The sequence below is a fragment of the Caretta caretta genome, chromosome 5 (genome assembly GCF_965140235.1).
Source record: "Caretta caretta isolate rCarCar2 chromosome 5, rCarCar1.hap1, whole genome shotgun sequence".
Lineage (NCBI taxonomy): Eukaryota > Metazoa > Chordata > Testudines > Cheloniidae > Caretta > Caretta caretta.
This window is the reverse complement of record NC_134210.1, coordinates 66,153,751-66,169,576: the sequence shown is the minus strand read 5'-3', so window position 1 is coordinate 66,169,576 and position 15,826 is coordinate 66,153,751. Positions and strand designations below refer to the sequence as shown.

Genomic DNA, 15,826 nt, shown 5'->3' with positions numbered 1-15,826 from the left:
ATTTAAATGGAGCTTGGCATCAGACCGAAATTTGATTTAAAATGTTTACCTGGAAGAAATGAAACTTTTTTTGAAGACAGAAAGTCTTCACAGTTCACTTGAATAGCAGCTCAAATGAGATCTAATTTCCCATTGCATAAACTCAAGAGGCAGAAAAACTCTGACTTAAGTGTTGATACCTGAGACCTTCCCATAACTATTATCTAGTTAGGTGTACACCACAGTAGTATTCATCTTCTGAGGTGAGAGAGTTTATTTTCACATTTTCCTTATACCCTGTATTTTTTCAGATGTAAGACCCAAAGTAGGGACAAGAGGTGACAGGAGGCCGGCCAGTCTACTTTCTACCTTGCTCAATCTACTAGCCCCCACATACCACGGTCCACCACACAGTAGAAAGTCAGTTTAACAGAAGAAACCATACCATCCCCAAATACATCTCTGGGGCATGTAATGCACGTAGTTCACTGATTTTTAGAAAACATTAAAAGTATTAAGAGTCAGTTTTTAAGGTTCCTTCCATTCTGAAAATGGATATATTTTCATGCCACTTGCTAGACTGAGTCATGTAAAACTTCCACCACAGGCAATTTGTGGCCTACTATTACCTTAAATTCTAGGTGTTCCCAAAGTTCATTCATTATTGCATGCACAAAACTCATTGGTCCTCTCCAAAATTTTAAAGCCAGGCCTGTGTATAGTGGTGGGATTACAATGGACAGGAATCAGTTAACTCAGAGCAAAAGTACACATCCCAAAACTAAAGCTTAGCAGGTCTTTTAAAGGAAGTCTACCTTCTATAAAATACTTAAATCCATGGAAGCAAAATGTAATGAGTGACTCTGCCCTTGAATATATTAGAGTCGGTTTTACATTATAAAAGGAAAAAGGTATATGAAAAACCTGCCCAGAGGGCTAAATGAGCACAAAGTGTTAATGCACTTTCACTCTGTTAAAATTCTGTCTTAGCTAATACAAGAAAACTATTGGCAGTTCATTTCAGTCCCTGATGGACATATGTTCGCATCATAGAAATAGCTCCCAGGGTGGTACAGATGGCAGTGTCTACTTTAGACTGGTCCGGAACTGCAGTTAGCAGAAGTATAGGGACAACAAATCAGGACAGAGTCTCTTGAAGAGCTACAGGTGCAACTTTGTATACCATGTTCTAAAGCTTTGCAATATGACGGAATTCTTTGAGCAATTCATAGCATGCTGCAGGCTTTTTCATGCAAGGTAGGCAGTGAACTCTTCCTTTGTGTAACTATGAGACAATAGCATCTTCACTGTAACATTGGAGATGTTCGTGGAGTCAATGATGTTGTACTGGACAGGTGCAATACCATGGAGTCTCATCTTTCTAGTAATATTTTTAAATGGATTCATCTCCATCTGTGTCACACGAGGTGGACTTTGTCATAGGTCCAGTATTTTCTCTGCAGCCACATCATGAGGATTCCAGCCAAATCTCAGTAGATGTTAACAGTTTCTGGACTGCTGAGAGCTTGTACCTCAGCTATATCATCTATGGCTGCTACACTGAAAGGCCTCTGCTAGCATAAGATACTAGTCATATTGTCAATTGGTGCTGACTTGGGAAAATCATGCAAGATATGCATTAGTTTGCTTTTCACCTGGCACATATGCATTGTTCTGTCACATTCAAACACCAATTGTGGTACCATAGAGAACTCATACATTCCTAAAGTCTCATGTAGATCAACATCATGCTGAGATCTGCACATGACCAGGAGCCAAGCAAACAGTGACATGACTGCATTTCCATAAAAGTTTAGCAGCTGCAAACAGAGTCTCCATATTACTGTTGACATCAGCACTTTACTCCCAATTTTGATAAAAGCATCAAAAGATGTGGTGCTAAGGATATACACTGATTCATTTCTGCAGACAGGATTTCTAAAAACTACATTCATATCCCACAGTAAGTGCTTTAAGAGCCTGTTAAGCATTTATTCCTCTTCATTCCTATTCAAAGCACATATTTCTGTGTACTTAGCCTCCGCATTGGCTATTCCCACCACTTTCCCATCCATTAGAGCCTCTACAAGGCAATTTATGAATTCCAGCTGAGTCACACATTTTGCAGAAGTAAAATCACTATTTGTTTCTGTTGCTTTTACCTTTTGATAGAACACATTACATACACTCTTGATGTAGCATTCGTAATATGCTCGTATATTCGTAATATTTCTCCTCTCAGGAGTGAAGGGAGGATAAAGATAATGAGAAAACCCCGGGGTGAGGATGAGCCATGCTACTTTGGACTTTGTTATCCCAGAAGGTGGTAAACCAAAAAATGGTGACCCAACCAAGGACCAAGTCACCACGCACCGAATGGCAGGCCTCACAGTACTGGAGGAGTTGTCGACAAGACGGAGGAAGTGGCGGTCTTAACCACTTGGAGATGCTACTGGTAAACCCAGCCCTCCGTAACAGGCTCCAAATCCAAATGGGAATATTTACTGATCAGTTCTCTTTTGGCAATGAATATAATTATTTGTCTTTGCTTTCTCAAACATCTTTGATCAATGGAGAGAAAAAATTTCTGTTTTACCTTTTGAAGTATGCTTTAAAAACTTAGAGAACACCGAACATAAAATATCCTCCATTAACTTGATCTGTCGGGAACACTTGCTCTCTGTATCCAAAGCATCCCATAACAATTTTTCAGGGAAAGATACCTGAGGGAGCAGCACTGGAAACTATTTTTTATTAATTTATTTAGAAAGGAACAGCAGTGCACGGCCTTCACAGCAGGAAGCCTGCACTGGAACACTGCCAGGAACCGATGTGCAGGTTGCACTAGATTTACAGAAGATTTCAATTATAATAGATACATGCACACATTTTTATGTAGGTGCTGTAAGTATACAAAGCCCATTTCTAAACGCAGACAAATATGCTTTGAGGGCTATAGGAGAAGGAATATCCACAGTATGGAATGGCACTGCTTTTCAGAAACCGGATATCAGACTATCCTTGCTGGAGTAGAATTATCTATCTGGGACAAGTGAAAACTGGCACTTTTGATTTGGCAGATAGTACCACCACCATTCTCATCTGTAGTCAGATGTCTTTCAGACCATGTTAGTTCCACTCCTCTACCAGGTCAGTGCTTTTTCTACAGTCCTATCCCACTAATCTGTTTTAAAATGAGATCTTAAATTCTACAGAAAACATATGGACTGAAAGAAATAAGGCTTTAGGTGGTGAAAAGTAATTCCATTTAGCTAAATGCACTTTTCTGTACATGTTATATCTAACTAGTAGATAGGAAGCGGTCTCGACTTTCCTTTCACATGTCAATCATTTTGTAAAACTTTCCAAGAAGCACAGGATTACCAGCCAGATCAAGAGATTAATTTATATTTTTGTACGGATTACTAATACTGTTACCTTTCAAAAGGTGTGAGATTGACTTTTTTAAAGCGACAGAGAAATGGGCAATCTCGCATGTATCTCAAAGCATTCTTTAGCAAGGCAGCCACAGACAGTTCAGATGAAAATCTCACTTGTAGGATCAGGATAAGATCAAATATTGCTTCTTGCTAAAAACTTGATTTTTCCCATTGCAAACACAGGCTTTTTAAAACAAATTCTATAAATATTTTAAATTGCTGCATCTAGACCAATGGGGTCTTTCACAGAATCTGTGTGTCAGAGCACATATTAACTTACAACATATAGACATTGCTGACATTTTAATCTAAGGTGTAAGATTTTGGCTGTCTGAAGAAAAAAAACTCTCTCCTCTTAACTTTAATTTGTACAAGTACCCAAGAGAGCCAGTCCCCATCTTCCAAGCTTCATTATTCATAACACACAGAGGAGTCTGACACTCACTTTCTGACTGTGGTAGCATCAGAAGTAGTGTCTACTTTATATCTAATTAAATTAAGGCTAAAGCCAACTTTTAGAAGTACCAGTGGCCATTTTCTAATAACCTTCTCTTCTATAATACCATTTAAAGTTTTCTAAATGCCAGTGAAACCAAAAACTGATATCTTTCATTTAATCTCTGAAAGATGGGCACTCTGGTGAAAGGTACTTAGTTTGTGTTTGGGGGCCCATTTAAGGACCTGAAAAAAAATATTTCCTGGCTGGGTTCTGAAACCTTTTAGAAGTTGGCTGTGTTAAATCTTGGAAGGAAAAACAATAAAAACCTCCTCACACTTAAAGATTTTTCCAAAAAAAGAAACGGTCATGTCTTAGCAGCCCACTAATGTTGAGACAGTCAAACAGGTTCCCCTTTGGTATACATGCACATCTGATTCAATATAGAAACTGAAGAAAGCCATTTCCATTTCTCTGGAGCAGCTGGCATTGGAAAATCTGACCATGGGGCCAGAAATGCAGCCTGAGAGTCAATCACAGCAGTATACTGTGTTCATTCACTGACCTAGACTTCTAAATAAGGGTCTGCTTAAATCATGGAGAAATATCACATTTTTCGTGGGTTGGTCAGGGCATAAAGAGCACATTTCACGGCTGTGTTCATACAGTTGTATATGCCACGTCTCCTTTATTTCTGTACTGCCTTCAGAGCTGGCCGCCTGGCCACCCGCTGCTGCTCTCTGGCCACCCAACCCTGAATGCAGTGGAGTGGAGAAGTAAGGGTGGCAATACTATACTATGTCACCCTTACTTCTGCTGGCGGCAGCACTGACTTCAGACCTGGGCCCCTGGCCAGCAGCCACCAATTTCCGCTCTGCCTTCAGATCTTTGTGGTTAGAGAGTAGCGACTGCTGGCCGGGTGCCCAGCTCTGAAGGCTGTGGAGAAGTAAGGGTTGTCAATACACCACCACTACAAAAAGCATCTAACCCCCTTTTGGGTCCAGACCCCCAATTTAAGAAATGCTGTATACTTTTGTTTAGATAGGGTAAAAACACAAAAGGCCACATTTCCCAGAGATGTTTCAGAGTAACAGCCGTGTTAGTCTGTATTAGCAAAAAGGAGTACTTGTGGCACCTTAGAGGCTAACCAATTTATTTGAGCATGAGCTTTCGTGAGCTACAGCTCACTTCATCGGATGCATACCGTGGAAACTGCAACAGACTTTATACACACACAGAGAATATGAAACAATACCTCCTCCCACCCCACTGTCCTGCTGGTAATAGCTTATCTAAAGTGATCATCAAGTTGGGCCATTTCCAACACAAATCCAGGTTTTCTCACCCCCCCCCCACCCCCATACACACACAAACTCACTCTCCTGCTGGTAACAGCTCATCCAAACGGACCACTCTCAAAGTTTAAATCACGGCCTATGACATGTACCTCACGGCCACAAATTTGGTAGACCTCTACTTATAAACCTGAATAAATAAAACCAACATTCATAGAATACAGTGGGCTGGCATGGTAGCCTGCATACTGAATATGCTCCATTGAATATGCTCAGTGGAATATGGTACCACTGAGATTTTAGTGGCTTGAAAACCAGGAAGAAGACAATGGATCTGTCATACAAGTCTCACTCTCCATGTGAGGAGTAAAGTTTGCAAGAACACGCTCCAGCAGAGATATGTTTTCCCCTAGTTTCTGTAGAACTAAGCTTTTGGAAGAGTTTCTGAGGCAGACCAACAAAAGTGATGTCTGAAACACAAGCAAACAAAATTGCAGCTATTTTCAATGCCTACACGATATGTAAAATATGCTTAATTTATCTTTCTAGAGTTTACCAATAAACTCTTAAAAAATACAGATAGAATGAAGACCAATATATTTTCTACTCTCCCTCTCATATTTAAAAATGATAATCACCTGCCTCAAGCTAAGGAAGGAAGTATTTTCCAGAGGTAATTAAAATAAGTCTGATTATGGAGATATACATGTTTTCCTGCTCTTCTGAAGAGCCACATCAAAGAATGAACAACCATAATGAAAAAAAAAACACTCTGGAAATAGATACGGTGGAAGATAGAGTTAAATAAGCTCTCTCAGCAATATGAAGATAGACTCCTAATCCATAAATCACATGTGACTAATGTTAGAACATGTTTAATTTCCCTTTTCCAAGAGAGGAGATTTAACACGAGAACACCAATTCTAAAAGCACGTGTCACAAGTCTTCAGGTAGAAAGTTTGAATGTAAAAATAATGCAATAGGAAAAACTAATTCTTGCTCCCCACTGTTTCATTACAGCCAGAGAAGGTAACATATTGCTGGCTATCACTATAGATGGCACGAAAGCCCACATTGTCTTACTAAGCCTGATAGTGATCACACACACTTTCAGCTGTGGACAGAATGAATCCTTAGGCCTAACAACCATCCACAATTATCCTGGTCCTCATATAAGTAAAAGCAGACCAACTCCAGAGCAATTCCATCTACTCCTAGGGACTATGCGCATACGAATACAACTCCTGCTCAAAGCTGATGCATCTAAAAAAAACCAAACACAAATGATTCCCATTAGCTGCTAGAAAATAATGATCATCCAATAATATCAATGTAACTTCTGACCTATACATAGATCCAAAAGCAGACTGGGGACAATTGAGTAAATCCAAGGGTTCCGTTGCTTTGCACAAGCAAAAAAAGGTTGATTTGACAGCTCCCACATTCCTGTCCTGTCACTCAGCCTTTCATTGACTTCTACATCATCAGTGATGATGATTTCTCTCCTGCTCTCAACCCTCTTCTCCCTGACCTCTCTTCCCTTTTTTCCCCCGTTGATATGGTTTGTTGATTCTCTTCACCATTCACTTTCCTCCACCCTTAACTCTCTTGTCCCTGTCTCCCATCTCAAGGTCTGCCCTGCCAACCCCCCACCCCACTCACCCCCAACACCTGCTTCTTCTGCGCCAGCTCTCCCATGCAGATTTTCTCTGGCGAAAGACCATTATTTGCCCAGCTTCCTCAGCTACAAATTCATTCTCTCCTCCTTCAGTTTTGTCATTTTTCTAACTAAACAACTCTACTTCTCCAACTTAATTGAATCTCACAGCCACAATCCCAGATGCATTTTTGCCACCTTTGATTCACTCCTCAGACCTTCCCTTCCTCCTGTCTCCACTTCTCTCTGCACAGGAGATCACCAATTTCTTCCAAAAGAAAGGGGACTATATACAATGTAGCCTTCCTCCTCGCCTCAGCTTGACTTCCCTTTTCCTCCCACAGTTTTCTCCTCCTTCTTCCCATCAGTTTGTCTGCTCTGCACCTCTAACCCCTTCACCACTTATGCCAGTCACCTCATCCCATCCCATCCCATCCTACTTCTTGATCTCCCTCGTATCCACTCTCTTCCCCTCCTTCTCTCCCTAACTCTTCTCTTTAACCTCTCCCCCTCTGGCTCTTTCCTCTCAAATATAAACGTGCTTTAGTCTTTTCCCATCTTAAAAAAACTCACGCTTGACCCCACTTGCCTCTCCAATGACCTCTCCTGCACCTCCACCTAAGCTTATTGAAAGCACTGTTTACAATCACTGGAATACCTATCAGATTACATCCTAGACCCGCTCCAAGCCGGCTTCTGATCCTTGTACTCTAATGAAATCACTTTTTAAACCAATTTAAGTAGACAAAGCCTTAGATTCTAAGGCACAAAATAGCAATCGCCAGAAAAAAACAACTGTCTCTCAAAGCTTCCATGAACCAGCCCACTTTTATGAAATAAAAATAAAGAATATGCACTCCCACTGCCACTAATTTCTTTCAATTACAGTAAACTTGGGTGTCATTTGTAATTAAGCGTGGATATAAATTTTCAGATGTGAGATTTTCCTGTTGCTGGAATCCCTTTAATTGCTGTCTTTGTTGATACTGCAATCCTGAACTCTCTGGCTGAAGAAGATGGATATTTTGCTTAAATGGGGAGGTTAAAATTAGCTCATGTGACAATCATAAAAATTCTACTGAGACCACCCTATGTAAGCAGACTGAAGACAGATGGTGCCTATGTGTTCAGCACAGACTAATGCTGACCACAGTGTATCTGCCAATCAACCATTTGGGAAAGAAATGGGCTCCATCTGTGTTTTAATTACTATAGTAAAACCATCCACTGTAACTGCCAAAGCTCCACATTTTCACAGTCTTGGAAACATGACCCATACTCTTTTCATAAGAGAAGGTTACTACAATTACCATGTTCAATATTTCTGGCAAAAATAAAAAGTTCTAAGGTTTAAAAGAAAAATTAAGGTGTTGATAACATTTTCGAAAAGCTGTAATACCTTAAATAAGGTTAATATTTTCCATAAATGCATATAGTAAAATGGTTATTAAAATAAACTCATCCTCCCTCTTAGCCACACATTTAAAAAAATAGGCTTAAACATAAACGTTTTAACTTATTTTCATATTTAGCATCAAAGTACACCTAAAGGAAATATTATGATTGCAAAAAGGTTTACTTTTTTTCTTCTATACTTGAAAAGTTCTTGTCCAAAGTCCAGGATAAAACTTCCAAAGACATAGTAACATTGCACACTATTGGGCTGTGTCCTACATGTAAGAAAATAACTAAATAATTACACAGAAAAGAGTTGAACTGTTTTCGTTAGATCAAATATAAAATGAAAGGCTGTGCAATACTAAAGCGTGCTTGGAAAAAAAACACACATTGAAAAGCACTGAACTAACAATTAAAGCTTTGTATAGCAAGAGAAAAAATAAATCTATTTGTCCATTGTCATGAGAGTTACAAAATTATTCCTAGAGAACAGTACAGAAGGATGAGATAAAAGAAGGTACATTTTTCAGCACTTATGAAACAAAGGCTTTGTTTCTATTTCATTGTGTATTTAGGTACTTCTGTTTTTATCACTAACATCCATGCTTCTCGTAATCATTAATAGATTTTATCATTAACACCTCTGTGATGTTGGGAAGCACTGTGGTCATTTTACAGATTGGAAAGTGAGTCACAGTGTAAACTAAGTAACATGCAAGGTACCCTGCAGCTGAACTGAAGACGTGTCTCCTGAATCCCAGTCCAGTACCATACCTGTTAAGTCATCCTACCTATTCCTGGATAGTCACGTACCATCAATAATACAGTGGCAAACAAATACTGTAATTACTTCAGCAAGTTTTTCACCTTTTTCTGAACATGTATAATTGAACTATGAGTAACAGCTTATATTTTTTACCAATGGTATGTAAAAATAAAATTGCAGGCACCATAAATATGAATTACCAGAGGAATGAAAAACATACATTTTAGAATTCACATTTGCTAATATAGAATTTAGCTAATTTCTATTAATAACTGGGGGGAGGATTTCACAAATCATTGAATATTTAGTCCTATGGGATCTGCTCACAAAGGGCAAACTGGAAGAAGCCTGAATTACTCTGCTTTTTTGTTTTGCTTCCATAGGGTATGTCTACACTACAGAATAAGGTCGAATTTATAGAAGTCGTTTTTTCAGAAATCGGTTTTATATATTCGAGTGTGTCCCCCCCCCACAGAAAATGCTCTAAGTGCATTAAGTGCATTAACTCGGCGGAGCGCTTCCACAGTACCGAGGCTAGAGTCGACTTCCGGAGCGTTGCACTTTGGGTGGCTATCCCACAGTTCCCGCAGTCTCCGCTGCCCATTGGAATTCTGGGTTGAGATCCTAATGCCTGATGGGGCTAAAACATTGTCGCGGGTGGTTCTGGGTACATATCGTCAGGCCCCCGTTCCCTCCCTCCCTCCGTGAAAGCAAGGGCAGACAATCGTTTCGCGCCTTTTTTCCTGAGTTACCTGTGCAGACGCCATACCACGGCAAGCATGGAGCCCGCTCAGGTAACCGTCACCCTATGTCTCCAGGGTGCTGGCAGACGCGGTACGGCTTTGCTACACAGTAGCAGCAACCCATTGCCTTCTGGCAGCAGACTGTGCAATATGACTGGTAGTCGTCCTCGTCGTGTCCGAGGTGCTCCTGGCCACGTCGGCTGGGAGCGCCTGGGCAGACATGGGCGCAGGGACTAGATTTGGAGTGACTTGACCAGGTCATTCTCTTTAGTCCTGCAGTCAGTCCTATTGAACCATCTTATGGTGAGCGGGCAGGCGATACGGACTGCTAGCAGTCGTACTGTACCATCTTCTGCCAGGCAGGCAAGAGATGAGGATGGCTAGCAGTCGTACTGTACCATCTTCTGCCGAGCAGCCATGAGATGTGGATAGCATGCAGTCCTTCTGCACCATCTGCTGCCAGCCAAAGATGTAAAAGATAGATGGAGTGGGTCAAAACAAGAAATAGACCAGATTTGTTTGGTACTCATTTGCCTCCTCCCCTGTCTAGGGGACTCATTCCTCTAGGTCACACTGCAGTCACTCACAGAGAAGGTGCAGCGAGGTAAATCTAGCCATGTATCAATCAGAGGCCAGGCTAACCTCCTTGTTCCAATAAGAACGATAACTTAGGTGCACCATTTCTTATTGGAACCCTCCGTGAAGTCCTGCCTGAAATACTCCTTGATGTAAAGACACTCCCTTTGTTGATTTTAGCTCCCTGAAGCCAACCCTGTAAGCCGTGTCGTCAGTCGCCCCTCTCTCCGTCAGAGCAACGGCAGACAATCGTTCCGCGCCTTTTTTCTGTGCGGACGCCATACCAAGGCAAGCATGGAGGCCGCTCAGCTCACTTTGGCAATTAGGAGCACATTAAACACCACACACATTATCCAGCAGTATATGCAGCACCGGAACCTGGCAAAGCGATACCGGGCGAGGAGGCGACGTCAGCGCGGTCACGTGAGTGATCAGGACATGGACAAAGATTTCTCTGAAAGCATGGGCCCTGCCAATGCATGCATCATGGTGCTAATGGGGCAGGTTCATGCTGTGGAACGCCGATTCTGGGCTCGGGAAACAAGCACAGACTGGTGGGACCGCATAGTGTTGCGGGTCTGGGACAATTCCCAGTGGCTGCGAAACTTTCGCATGCGTAAGGGCACTTTCATAGAACTTTGTGACTTGCTTTCCCCTGCCCTGAGGCGCATGAATACCAAGATGAGAGCAGCCCTCACAGTTGAGAAGCGAGTGGCGATAGCCCTGTGGAAGCTTGCAACGCCAGACAGCTACCGGTCAGTTGGGAATCAATTTGGAGTGGGCAAATCTACTGTGGGGGCTGCTGTGATGCAAGTAGCCCATGCAATCAAAGATTTGCTGATATCAAGGGTAGTGACCCTGGGAAATGTGCAGGTCATAGTGGATGGCTTTGCTGCAATGGGATTCCCGAACTGTGGTGGGGCCATAGACGGAACCCATATCCCTATCTTGGCACCGGAGCACCAAGCCGCCAAGTACATAAACCGCAAGGGGTACTTTTCGATAGTGCTGCAAGCTCTGGTGGATCACAAGGGACGTTTCACCAACATCAACGTGGGATGGCCGGGAAAGGTGCATGATGCTCGCATCTTCAGGAACTCTGGTCTGTTTCAAAAGCTGCAGGAAGGGACTTTATTCCCAGACCAGAAAATAACTGTTGGGGATGTTGAAATGCCTATATGTATCCTTGGGGACCCAGCCTACCCCCTAATGCCATGGCTCATGAAGCCGTACACAGGCAGCCTGGACAGTAGTCAGGAGCTGTTCAACTACAGGCTGAGCAAGTGCAGAATGTGCATTTGGACGTTTAAAGGCGCGCTGGCGCAGTTTACTGACTCGCTTAGACCTCAGCGAAACCAATATTCCCACTGTTATTACTGCTTGCTGTGTGCTCCACAATATCTGTGAGAGTAAGGGGGAGACGTTTATGGCGGCGTGGGAGGTTGAGGCAAATCGCTTGGCTGCTGGTTACACGCAGCCAGACACCAGGGCGGTTAGAAGAGCACAGGAGGGCGCGGTACGCATCAGAGAAGCTTTGAAAACCAGTTTCATGACTGGCCAGGCTACGGTGTGAAAGTTCTGTTTGTTTCTCCTTGATGAAACCCCCCGCCCCTTGGTTCACTCTACTTCCCTGTAAGCTAACCACCCGCCCCTCCTCCCTTCAATCACCGCTTGCAGAGGCAATAAAGTCATTGTTGCTTCACATTCATGCATTCTTTATTCATTCATCACACAAATAGGGGGATGACTACCAAGGTAGCCCAGGAGGGGTGGTGGAGGAGGGAAGGAAAATGCCACACAGTACTTTAAGCACAGCACTTTAAAAGTTTACAACTTTAAAATTTATTGAATGACAGCCTTCTTTTTTTTGGGCAATCCTCTGTGGTGGAGTGGCTGGTTGGCCGGAGGCCCCCTCACCGTGTTCTTCGGCGTCTGGGTGTGGAGGCTATGGAACTTGGGGAGGAGGGCGGTTGGTTACAGAGGGGCTGCAGTGGCAGTCTGTGCTCCAGCTGCCTTTGCTGCAGCTCAACCATACACTGGAGCATACTGGTTTGGTCCTGCAGCAGCCTCAGCATTGAATCCTGCCTCCTCTCATCACGCTGCCGCCACATTTGAGCTTCAGCCCTGTCTTCAGCCCGCCACCTCTCCTCCCGGTCATTTTGTGCTTTCCTGCACTCTGACATTATTTGCCTCCACGCATTCGTCTGTGCTCTGTCAGTGTGGGAGGACAGCATGAGCTCGGAGAACATTTCATCGCGAGTGCGTTTTTTTTTTTTCTTTCTAAGCTTCACTAGCCTCTGGGAAGGAGAAGATCCTGTGATCATTGAAACACATGCAGCTGGTGGAGAAAAAAAAAGGGACAGCGGTATTTAAAAAGACACATTTTATAAAACAGTGGCTACACTCTTTCAGGGTAAACCTTGCTGTTAACATTACATACATAGCACATGTGCTTTCGTTACAAGGTTGCATTTTGCCTCCCCCCACCGCATGTCTACCCCCTCAACCTTCCCCCCTCCCTGTGGCTAACAGCGGGGAACATTTCTGTTTAGCCACAGGCAAACAGCCCAGCAGGAATGGGCTCCTCTGCGTGTCCCCTGAAGAAAAGCACTCTCTTTCAACCAGGTGACCATGAATTATATCTCACTCTCCTGAGGATAACACAGAGAGATAAAGAACGGATGTTGTCTGAATGCCAGCAAACATACACTGCAATGCTTTGTTCTACAATGATTCCCGAGTACGTGTTACTGGCCTGGAGTGGTAAAGTGTCCTACCATGAAGGACGCAATAAGGCTGCCCTCCCCAGAAACCTTTTGCAAAGGCTTTAGGACTACAACTAGGAGAACCGTGAATGCTAGGGCAAAGTAATCCTTTCACATGCTTGCTTTTAAACCATGTATAGTATTTTAAAAGGTACACTCACCAGTGGTCCCTTCTCCGCCTGCTGGGTCCAGGAGGCAGCCTTGGGTGGGTTCGGGGGGTACTGGCTCCAGGTCCAGGGTGAGAAACAGTTCCTGGCTGTCGGGAAAACCGGTTTCTCCGCTTGCTTGCTGTGAGCTATCTACAACCTCCTCCTCCTCTTCTTCATCCCCAAAACCTGCTTCCGTATTGCCTCCATCTCCATTGAAGGAGTCAAACAACACGGCTGGGGTAGTGGTGGCTGAACCCCCTAAAATGGCATGCAGCTCATCATAGAAGCGGCATGTTTGGGGCTCTGACCGGAGTGGCCGTTCGCCTCTCTGGTTTTCTGGTAGGCTTGCCTCAGCTCCTTCAGTTTCACGCGGCACTGCTTTGGGTCCCTGTTATGGCCTCTGTCCTTCATGCCCTGGGAGATTTTGACAAAGGTTTTGGCATTTCGAAAACTGGAACGGAGTTCTGATAGCACGGATTCCTCTCCCCAAACAGCGATCAGATCCCGTACCTCCCGTTCGGTCCATGCTGGAGCTCTTTTGCGATTCTGGGACTCCATCGTGGTCACCTGTGCTGATGAGCTCTGCATGGTCACGTGCAGCTTGCCACGCTGGCCAAACAGGAAATGAGATTCAAAAGTTCGCGGTTCTTTTCCTGTCTACTTGGCCAGTGCATCTAAGTTGAGAGTGCTGTCCAGAGCGGTCACAATGGAGCACTCTGGGATAGCTCCCGGAGGCCAATACCATCGAATTGTGTCCACAGTACCCCAAATTCAAGCCGGCAAGGTCAATTTAAGCGCTAATCCACTTGTCAGGGGTGGAATAAGGAAATCGATTTTAAGAGCCCTTTAAGTCGAAATAAAGGGCTTCATTGTGTGGACGGGTGCAGGTTTACATCGATTTAACGCTGCTAAATTCGACCTAAAGTCCTAGTGTAGACCAGGGCATAAACTCCTCCACAATTAGGCATTTCTGTTAATGAAGGGTAGACAAAGTACAGTATTTAGGAATTTAGTTAAGACCTCAGTTCCACAGTATGGCATAGTATAATTCTTACTACCACCATCTCTAGTTTATAATTCCATACTTGTTCCCCCAAGAGATAATCCAGATACATTAAAGTTATCCATTATGGTTGAAAATAATTTTTTATTTTGATGGGAATGGAAATCATGTTCAAAAGGACAGAGGGATGGGAAGTGAGAAAGGATTTCATTTCACACACACGCACCCTCCAATAGGCAGGAATGAGAAGATATAGCGAATCCAACTATACCGCCTTACTCCTGAACCCCACCCTAGCTTGAGTACTGTTTCTAAATTGAAAGTATGCAACATACCTCACAAAAAATGGCAATATATCAACTATAAAATAAAGTCAAGCAAACCTGCATCCAAAACATTCAGTTCTCTCAAGAAAATCTCCTTTGAAATATACCTGCTTCCTTGTGGCAGAATCTTGTATTGAAGTTTCTTTATTTAAAAAAAACAAACACAAAATAAACCCTTGTCTATAGTATTCCAATAGAATTCCAAGCCCCTGAATATTATAGTTTTAGAACAGGAAAATACCATTATGAAAATGACTGCACTACATAAAGGAACATCAGCTACCAATCAATATATACCGGAAATATTAACAATCAACAAACCACTTCTAAAATCAGTTCTAGGTTTGTACTGGATCACGCTTCTGCTACACTGATTTGGAAAAAAGTCTGCAAGAAAGAAACACACAACTAAAATATAAGCCAAATTCCATAACAACTTTGTCAAGCAATGTTCCTTTCCACTGCACCCACACCAGCATGGAGAGCCAATGATAAGCCCCACACTTGCATTTGAACAGTTTTCAGGAAGATATGGAACCATTTTCTGAATTATGAAAAAGATAAATACACATTTTTATAGTCTAATCTGGTGACCCTTCTGATAAAGGCCCCAATCCTGCAAGATTTATGCATGAGTTTATCTTTAAGTAGTCTCACTGACTTTAATGGAACTACCAACTTTATGTACATAAAGTGTCAGGTTTCAAAGGGATAGCCATGTTAGTCTGTATCAGCAAAAAATGAGGAGTCCTTGTGGCACCTTATAGATTAACACATTTATTTGGGCATAAGCTTTTGTGGGCTATAATCCACTTCATCAGATGCAGAGAGTGAAAAATACAGTAGGAAGGTATAAATATACAGCACATGAAAAGATGGGAGTTACCTTACCAAGTGGGGAGGTGGGGGTCAGTGCTAACAAGGCCAATTCAATCAGGGTGGATGTGGCCCATTCCCAACAGCTGACAAGAAGGTGTGAGTATCAGAGGGAAAATTACTGTTTGTAGTGACCCAGCCACTCCCAGGCTTTATTCAGGCCTAATTTGATGCTGTTAAGTTTGCAAATTAATTCCAGCTCTGCAGTTTCTTGCTGAAGTCTGTTTCTGAAGTTCTTTTGTTGAAAAATGGCCACTTTTAAGTCTGTTATTGAGCATCCATGTTGGATCATATTGAAGAAGTTCTGTATTAAAATCACAAATGAGTTTGATTCCCCATAGTTTAAATCCCAGGGTATTACTAATTAAGAGGTCTCTTGGTTTTTGGTACTGTTTCTCTCCCTCTGTGTGTGAAACT

The 15,826-nt window shown here is 42.7% G+C and overlaps 1 protein-coding gene and 1 long non-coding RNA gene across 10 annotated transcripts in view; both read right to left on the bottom strand.

Moving 5' to 3' along the window:
• Nucleotides 1–15,826, bottom strand: part of PAM (peptidylglycine alpha-amidating monooxygenase) — a 222,824-nt gene that overhangs the window by 169,375 nt on the left and 37,623 nt on the right. The window lies entirely within an intron of this gene.
• Nucleotides 12,109–14,242, bottom strand: LOC142072015 (uncharacterized). The gene is made up of 2 exons (XR_012668298.1): nucleotides 13,217–14,242; nucleotides 12,109–12,628 (listed from the first exon to the last, which is right to left on the bottom strand). It is a non-coding gene; the product is annotated as an uncharacterized LOC142072015 (long non-coding RNA).